Source organism: Macaca fascicularis, chromosome 3, assembly GCF_037993035.2.
Source record: "Macaca fascicularis isolate 582-1 chromosome 3, T2T-MFA8v1.1".
Classification (NCBI taxonomy): Eukaryota; Metazoa; Chordata; class Mammalia; order Primates; family Cercopithecidae; genus Macaca; species Macaca fascicularis.
In genome coordinates, this window is record NC_088377.1 from 127481561 (window position 1) to 127490334 (window position 8774).

Sequence of the window (8774 nt, forward strand, 5' to 3'; positions counted from 1 at the left end):
GTCCAGAGTCTCTTTTCTTTCCTAATCTTGCTTTTTAATTTGGAAAAGGAATTTTATTGACGTTTATTGGAAACACAGATGCTAAATTGCCAAATGTCCTAAATGTAGATAGATGTAACTTAAATCCCCTCTCCTGTTGATTTGAACTTTGAGTCTGTCAAGCTATTGATTTTTGTTTGTTAGCATGAATTTTAAATAGCATAAAATGTTGTTTTCCCAAACTTTTCCTTCAAAGAAGTACCCTTTTACCATCATTTGTTTCTCTCAGAAACTCATGCTTTAAGAGGGTTTTTTTTTTGGGGGGGCGGACAACAAATTACATTTGCTAGACAGTAGTTTGTGTTGTCCTATGACAGCTAAATATACAACTTTTATTGGTCTTTTAAATTATAGAAAATAACGTGTGTGTCCACACTTATTTCTGTTGTGGAAGTCAAAGAATGCAGGGACCTGAGTAGGGATGCAGTGGATAAAAGAGTGAGAATACAATGGTTTCCTTGACAACAACATCCATCTTATTAGAAACATACTTAAGATGAGGTTTAAATAAAGGAGAATCACTCTCAGGACCAGTAATTTCTGCTGATATCCAGAAAATAATTGACTACATTACATATTTGCGAATAATATGGTAGAATGACATCTCATTGAAGTATTTAATTTTTAGATTTCTATGGAGAAAGTAATGTTAAAAAAAAAACCAACCTCACAGAATGCTAAATACTTAAATGCATCGAAATATTCTCAACATCCTTGATTTTCCAAATTTTCTCTTTTCTGTCATGTCAGTTGTTTCAACTTTCATGGAACTGCCCTGATGGAAAAGTATTCTCCCTGTTTAGAGGTGATAGAGTGTCATCCTCAAAACAGAGTAATTCCCCAAGTGCTTTCATTTATAAAGATTGGACTTAATTACACTTAGTGAAATTGTAAAGTTCATATTATACTCCTTCATACAGTTCCCACAGTGTCCCTCTCTCAGTCTTGGGGTCTCTTATCTATAGAGAGCCCCATATTGTTCCTACCCCTCTGCCAGCCTCCGTCAAAACTTATCCTTTCTATTTATAGCTACCACTGCATAATGCTAACTATGTCGTAGCACAGGGCTGACTCATATAATAAATGCACTTATATTTTATGTCCCTAAATAGAACGTGAGTAAATTTCTAATGGTGGATGTCTTATCTTTATCTTCAGTTTTCTTTAAAAACAGGAAATGAAGTTAGCAACTTGGCGCTCTTTACTCTCCTAAAATGGCTCTTGGAAAAACCCTGCTGATCTGCTAATGCTGTGCATAACAGATAATTTTTAAGCTTATCTTATTTGCCATTTCCCCAGCATTGAGATATTGTCTACTTCATTCTGACCATTTTCTCTTCCCTTGGCTTCAGAAACATGGCTCTATCCTGGTTTTCTGATTCTCTGCCTCCTCTTTCTCCATTTGCTTAGTTCCCTGAGATACTGGTGATTCCCAGGGCTCTATTCTTGCCACTCTTTTCTTATGTTTTTCTCTCTCACTGAATAAACCAATTTATTTCCATGTTTCTATGCATTTTCTCATCCTACACCTTCTTGAAATTTTGTCTGTCACACTCACATAGGCCTTTCGAGATTCAGTTGGCTGTCAGTTCCTGTTAATGATGCTTTGAAGCATGATCTCACTTATATGTAGAATCTAAAAAATTGAACTCCATGGTTACTAAAAGTTGGGAAGGATGGGAGAAGTAGGGGGCACGAGGGGATGGCTAATCGGTGCAAAAATAATAAAAAGAATGAATTAGACTTATAATTTGATAGCACAACAGGGTGACCATAGTCAATAATAACTTAACTGTACATTTTAAAAGAACTGGAAGAGTATAATTGGGTTGTTTGTAATTCCAAGGATAAATGCTTGAAGGGATAGATACCCCATTCTCCATGATGTGATTATTATGCCTTGCATGCTTATATCAAAACATCTCATGTACCCATTATCATAAATACATATACCTACTATGTACCCACAAAAAGTAAAAATGAGAAAAGTAAAAGTAAAAATATATAAAAATTTGAACTTGTAGAAATAGAGAGTAGAATGGTGATTACCAGAGACTGAGCATGGGGAATGGGTGGGGAAATGGGAAATGTTGGTCAAAAGGCACAAAGCTTGAGCTAGACACCAAGAATGAGTTCTGGTAATCTATTGTACAGCAAGATGACTATAGTTAATAACAACATATTGTATATTTAAAATTGCTAAAAATGGATTTAGGTGTTCTCACCACAAAGAAACAATAGGTATAGGAGGTGATAGAGATGTTAATTTGCTTGATTTGCTCATTCCACAATGTATATATTTATTAAAGCATCACATTTCACCCCATAAATATGTACAATTATTGTTTGTCAATAAACTAAAACTAAAAAAGAAAATAAGTCCAGCTCAGATTAATTCTTTCCTGGTCTTGTTTAGAGCAAATGAACCCTTATTCTATAAGAACACTGATTTTTATACATACTTCTGTTATTACTCTTATGATACTATTAACATGTTACTTTCTCCAGTGACTCTCAGCGAATGAAGGGCAAGTTTGTGTTTTACCGTTCTTTGTCTCTCGCCTAGTGTCTAATACAGGGGGACTACATTCACTCAGCTAAGCAAGAGAAAATAAAATGTTTTGCTTGTTATATCATTATCTCCAGGGTAAATTAGGTGAGTACCAATAAACTCTTGAAGTTAATTGAAACCAAGAAGGATTAGCATGACATAAGGCACATACTAAATAAGTTTATGTCAAATGGATGAGAGAGAATATAAATAGATAGGCAAATAAAAAAGTAGATGCTGTTCACCTGTATTGATTCAAACTGTTTTAGGCACCATAGCAAATTTACATAACTACAGAGGTGGTAGGGTGTTAGAAAGTTCCAGTTCCAAATGTGTGTAATTAAATGGTACATTTTACCTTGAAATCATTCCATCACATCCTTTTCCATAGTATATAGATTCATTTAAATTTAACCAAGAAAGTCTTTCTTCGTTTCTACCAATTTTTAAATTTGTATTTTCTAATAGCCTTTAAAATAATTTCACTGGCTAGGCCTGGTGGCTCATGCCTATAATCTCAGCATTTTGGGAGGCGAACGTGGAAGGATCACTTGAGTCCAGGAGTTTGAGACCAGGCAAACTCCTGGGCAACAAAGTGAGGCCCCGTATCTACAAAAAAATAGACAAAATCAGCCGGCATGGTGGTGCATGCCTGTGGTCCCAGCTACTCAGGAGGCTGAGGCAGGAGGATTGCTTTAGCCCAGGAGTTCGAGGCTGTAGTGATCTATGATGGTTCCACTTCACTCCAACCTGGATGACAGGGTGAGACTCTGTCTCCAAAAAAAAAAAAAAAAAAAAAAGTGCCACTGACAAATCCATCATGTCTCCATTGTTCATGCTATCTTCCCTTATGCTTTAATTGTATAACATTTAGCTATTTTCATTTATTTGAATTAATTCGACTTCAAGTTAAATCTGACTAGGGAGCAAAAAAGAAATGCCAAAGGAGAGAGTGCTCCCTCTTCAGAAATAAAATAAAATAAATGATTTTTTCATTTGTTAATACAATTAATCTTTCAACATTCAGAAAAGTGAATCTATACCTAATGGTTAGAGTCTTTGGGGTAACACTTATGATAAATAATTATTTTGTTCAATAATACATTTGAGATAATTTCTTAATTAGTCTATCAGAAGTCTCTTGTGAAACTGAGAATTCTTTTTTTTTAATGGTGTGAGAAGTCCTTTATTTTATCATGTGACACCACATAACAGCTGCCTAACCATACAGTGCACATATGAGTAGAGAAGATGGCTCAGAAATAGAGTGTTCTAGTATTAGTGACTCAATTAGTGACTATTATGATAAAAGGAATAAAGTTTTGACTGATTTACAAGAGTTTTAAAACACATTTTATATTGAGAAGTTATTTCATGTTTTCTTAAAACAATTATTGTATTGAACTAAAAATTAGGTAGTTTGTTCACATAACAAATCTACATTCAAAGACATGCTTACAAATTTTCCACTTTGTCTGTTTTTCTGTTCCCAGCATTACTACAAAAGCCTCATTCTGTCATCATGTTGAATTCCTCAGTATCTTCTCTATCATTTTCAGGGGCATCTCTGGGAAGTAGCGATGCCCATCTTCCCTCAGAAGAACTGACAACCCCAATATATCACAATTCACACCTTTTCCCTTCTCTGAGGTGTGCTGTTTTTTGGCACAACAGAAAAAAACACACTAGTAGGATTTGAAAAACTAAGTTCTGGGCCTGGCTAGGTCATAAACCACAGAAACCTTATGTCATATATTCTCCCCAGGTGCTTGTTTCTCCACTGCAAAAAAAAAAATAATAATAATAATAATAATAATTCATATTTGTTTGGTCTTTTGTAGTCCTTTACTATTTCATTTCTCTTCATCATAACCCTTAAATTTAAGTAAGTTAGCATTATTCTCATTTTGAAGAAATTCAGTCTCAAAGAGGTTATAGTCTCCCAAAGATCCCACAAGTAGTAATGTATTAGGCAGAGCTAAACTCACACACTCTCACTCAAGATACATGCCGTGCTAATAAGTTTGCTAAAATGGATGAAGCAGCAATTTCTCAGGTCCCTTCCAATGATCCTGTTCTCTGCTTCTACTTACTATTTTTCCTCTCTTCCCTCAACTAGCATTAACATCTGAAACTACATATAATCACTAAATTTCATTTACCATGGTTTTTAAATTATTCTTTAAATTTTTCTATTTCCATGTTAAATCCAGAAAAATGTTACTTTTTCGAAAATTTCTACTGCTGCCTGCCTCTCTGAAGGCCATGGGACTTACCTATTTGTTTGTCAAAGCAGAAGTTTCCAACATTTTGCAAATACCACTAATTATCTTTTATAACTGTAAAGACAATTATTCCATACTTAAAACCAATTCAAAATAAAATAAATCCTCAGTACTTCTTATTCCCTGGAGTAGTAATTTTAATTGATTCCATTGATTCATTGTTTTCTCCTGTGGGCCTTTACTTATTTGGGAAATACTGTTAGTCTACGTTTCCATTGAGTCTCTTTCCCTAACAAGAAAATGTCGGTCTTAAGAATCAGGAAAGCTTTTATTTTCACTATCATATATGAAGAATGAACTAAACACCTAACTTGGAAAGTAAAAGTTAAATGAGGGATTCAGGACATTTCCCAAGAGGTCATATGATCCATTTAAAAGTTGGTATGATGTATCTAAAATAACAAATTAATTCTTTTACTTATAATAAAGGTACAGATGTGCTGATTAGTCATGCTGACATGTACATATGAAATATGCCCAAACCAAATGAAAAGAAAACAAAATATATCCTATGGCAATCTTGAAAAGTCAGGGAGTTCAATAAATGTTAAGACTATTCTTTCACAATGAGAGCATTAAACACTTGGTAGTTAACATAATTTAACATGCAAAAAATGAGAAAATATACAGGATGAGGGATGAGGAGTACACATAGGAATTTTTTGTGATTTTCTTCATTCTGATTGTATAGATTTCTTGTCTTCAGGAGGGAAGATTTTGAGTTCAAAAGTAACTAAATTATTTAAGAAGGGAATTCACATCTTTCTGTTCTAAATGGTATTCTTGCGCTATTTTCTCAGCAGTCCATGTTTCTTGATAAAGTGTATGATTATAGAGAAATGTCAATGCTTCCATAATGGAAATTTTGCCTTTGGGAATGCTCTTAATGTTTATTATGTCAAAGTGATGGCTTTTGGGCAATCTGAATTCCTTTGGCTCTTGACGTTTTTCAGCAGCTTTTACCTGCACGGAAGACACAGCATCTTTGCAATCAACATACATATGTTTTAGAAATGAGAACATCTGTCATCTTTACGAACAATCTCTCCCTTAATTTCTGGATAGAGACTAATCTGCTCTTGCAGGAGGCTGTTGGTAGAGGGGTGACTGGGAGGCGAAGAGGGCTTCATCTTGCTGATTTCCCGTTCCGCTGGGTTCTCTAGGTTGAAATTCCTGATCCCGCGAGTCACCCCAGCCGCCATCTCAACACGATGCCCTCAGATTCACGCCACATGAGGGAACACTGGCGCAGGAACCTCCAGCGAAGCTGAGAATTCTTAAAATATTTTATGAAATTAACTGGTCTTTTAATATTGTGCCATCATTTGTAAGAATTATATTCAATACCTTAATTTAAGCCACTCTAAAAATAGCAAAGCTGAAAAAAACGACTAATCCTTGGAACATACCATCTTGTGTATTCTAAGATTAACCATTCACCCATTATTTAATTTTTGGGAAACAACTAATTTGAAATAATGGGATTTTCTCTCTCAACATCTCAGGTTTTGAATATCTTTTGGGGAAAAGAGAAATTTCATTCTCAGACTCTTTCTACTGTTACTATAAAAATCTTTTGTTAACTATATTCACTCAGTTAAGAAAGAGAAAATAAAATGGTCTGCTTGTTATGTCATTATCTCCAGAGTAAATTATGTGGGTGCCAATAAACTCTCTAAATTCACTGAAACTGAGAAGGATTCGATTGCTACACACAAACAACTTTTCATGATTGCTGCTTATTTTCAAGCACATCCTTGTATATAATTAGTTCCTCTTCCTTAAAACAGGTCTGTTTTGTGCTTCATAATTTCATGTCTAAGATGAGAATATAATTTTCTGAAGTTGATTTACACAGCATATCAAGGGAGTAGTAGCATTATTTATTTTATTGTATGAGAAAGACTTATTAGGCAAGAGAAAATTCTACTTCTATTTTTTCTTTGAATCTGCTTTGAAGACAAAATTATGAAACAAAGACATAAAAGTGCAATTGCTATTTCTGGCAATATTGGGTGAGCAAAAGATGGCAGCCCCAAAGAAAAGAAAGAACAAAGTTGTAATAACTGTTGTGGTTGCCTTAATAGTAAAGTGCAGGCAAATTTCCAAAAACATCCCAAAGGAGAAAATTATTTTTCTCTGAATACACTCACAGCATAGAAAACAACTCATTACAGAGATTTACTTTGGGAGTTTTCTAATAGCTATAATGACAAATCTCATAAGTTCATAAGCGCACATATCACCCTAAGATATAGCCATGGAGTCATGCCTTTATATTTTCAATAAGTTATATGCTTAATCCAGTAACTAGAATTGGCCTTGCCATGTTTTTAAAATTCTGAACCTTAGTTCATTACAGATGGCTATACTGAGTCAATGCAGAGGTTGAAGAATTTTTCTGGAGATCTAGAAATCTCCTTGCTATGCACTTTCTGTCTTTTCAAGACAAAGTTAATTGGAATTCTTTAAGCATGAATGTAAGAGAGTGGGTCATTATTCAGCATTCACAGTCTTCCTTACCCAAGAATGCAAAATACTTTAAAGACCAAACCAAATGCAAAATTTGGGTTGAACTCAAGGCTAAAGAAAATGCAAGGAGGTGGAAAAATACCTAAAAACTTTGTGTCCATTTATTCTCAAGGGGTGGCCAGTTACCCTAAATTGAAGAAGAGGAATGCAAAATGCAGCAAGGAGGTTATCACATTATCCTAAGGAATTTTGATAATGATAGGAATTAACTTAGATCACCATCCACAAACCCAAAAAAATCAAAGAACAAAAATTACCGAAAACAAGAACATAAAAAAATTAATTGTATACCACCAAAATAATCTAAATGAATAACTTGTAAATCTTATTCCAGTGGAAATTACATAGCGGTGCCAAAGAGAGATATAATTGCTACATAATATCAGAAGAGAGTACACTATAATCCCCTCTGAAGAGATCATTGTACTTTTCAGGAGGCTCATGGAGCTGCTTCTCATCCAACTTCCTACAAAGCAATTTAATGATTTTTTAATATTTTTGATGAAGGAGTAAGTCTCACACACACACACACACACACACACACAGAGTTATGTTCATATTAAGTCTCCAAAGAATGATTGAAGCATTACTGGAACTGCTGAAAGAGGTTAATATTTTTCTAGACAAAAGCTGCCTTAGACACGAAGAATGAACAATTGAAGATTATTTTGTCTAAAAGTCTCATTACTGCATATAGAAGCATAGAAAGTCTTTTTGTATATACTCCAAGAAAGGAAATGAGATGAATTTTGGGAACATGACCTTATGTTTCTGGTGAGATTTAAAATTTTCATCTAATTAATATGGCATGAGGTTATCTTTCAGAAAGTCCCAGAACATATGTGAATAGGAATGCTTAAGATATACATAATTGTCCATGTTGAGTAAATCACTTTGTAAGGGTGCCAAGTCCCCTAATAAACAGACTGAGAGAAAATCATGAAAATTATTTTTCAGTCACTACTCTAAAGAAAAAATTATCCAAAGATAAAAAGAACTAGTTATATATTCACTTTTCAATTTACCTTTGATGTGATAAGATATACATCAGATTTAAGATCAATTAACTAGTAAATACTATAACTCAGTTTCCTTGTAAACACACCAGACATATGCTCACAATATTTTAAAATAGATTTCTTAAGGGAAATTTGACTTCTATCTATTTTTAAACTGTTTAAACACTTTGAACTACTTGGATGAAATATTCAAATGGATGTTAGTAAATAATAGAACATATGTTATGATTTTGTTGTTTTACATGTAAATTCCTAATGAAATTATACTTACAGAATAGACTTTTTGCTTTGGGGAATTTTTTATGCCAACAGTGGTTACCAGTGTGTCTCCGATGAAAACTGAGAGAG

General features: G+C 34.0%; 1 pseudogene; it reads right to left on the reverse strand.

Moving 5' to 3' along the window:
• Window positions 1–5549: 5549 nt before the first annotated feature.
• On the reverse strand, window positions 5550–7659 carry LOC102135780 (NADH dehydrogenase [ubiquinone] 1 alpha subcomplex assembly factor 4 pseudogene; annotated as a pseudogene).
• Window positions 7660–8774: the final 1115 nt, after the last annotated feature.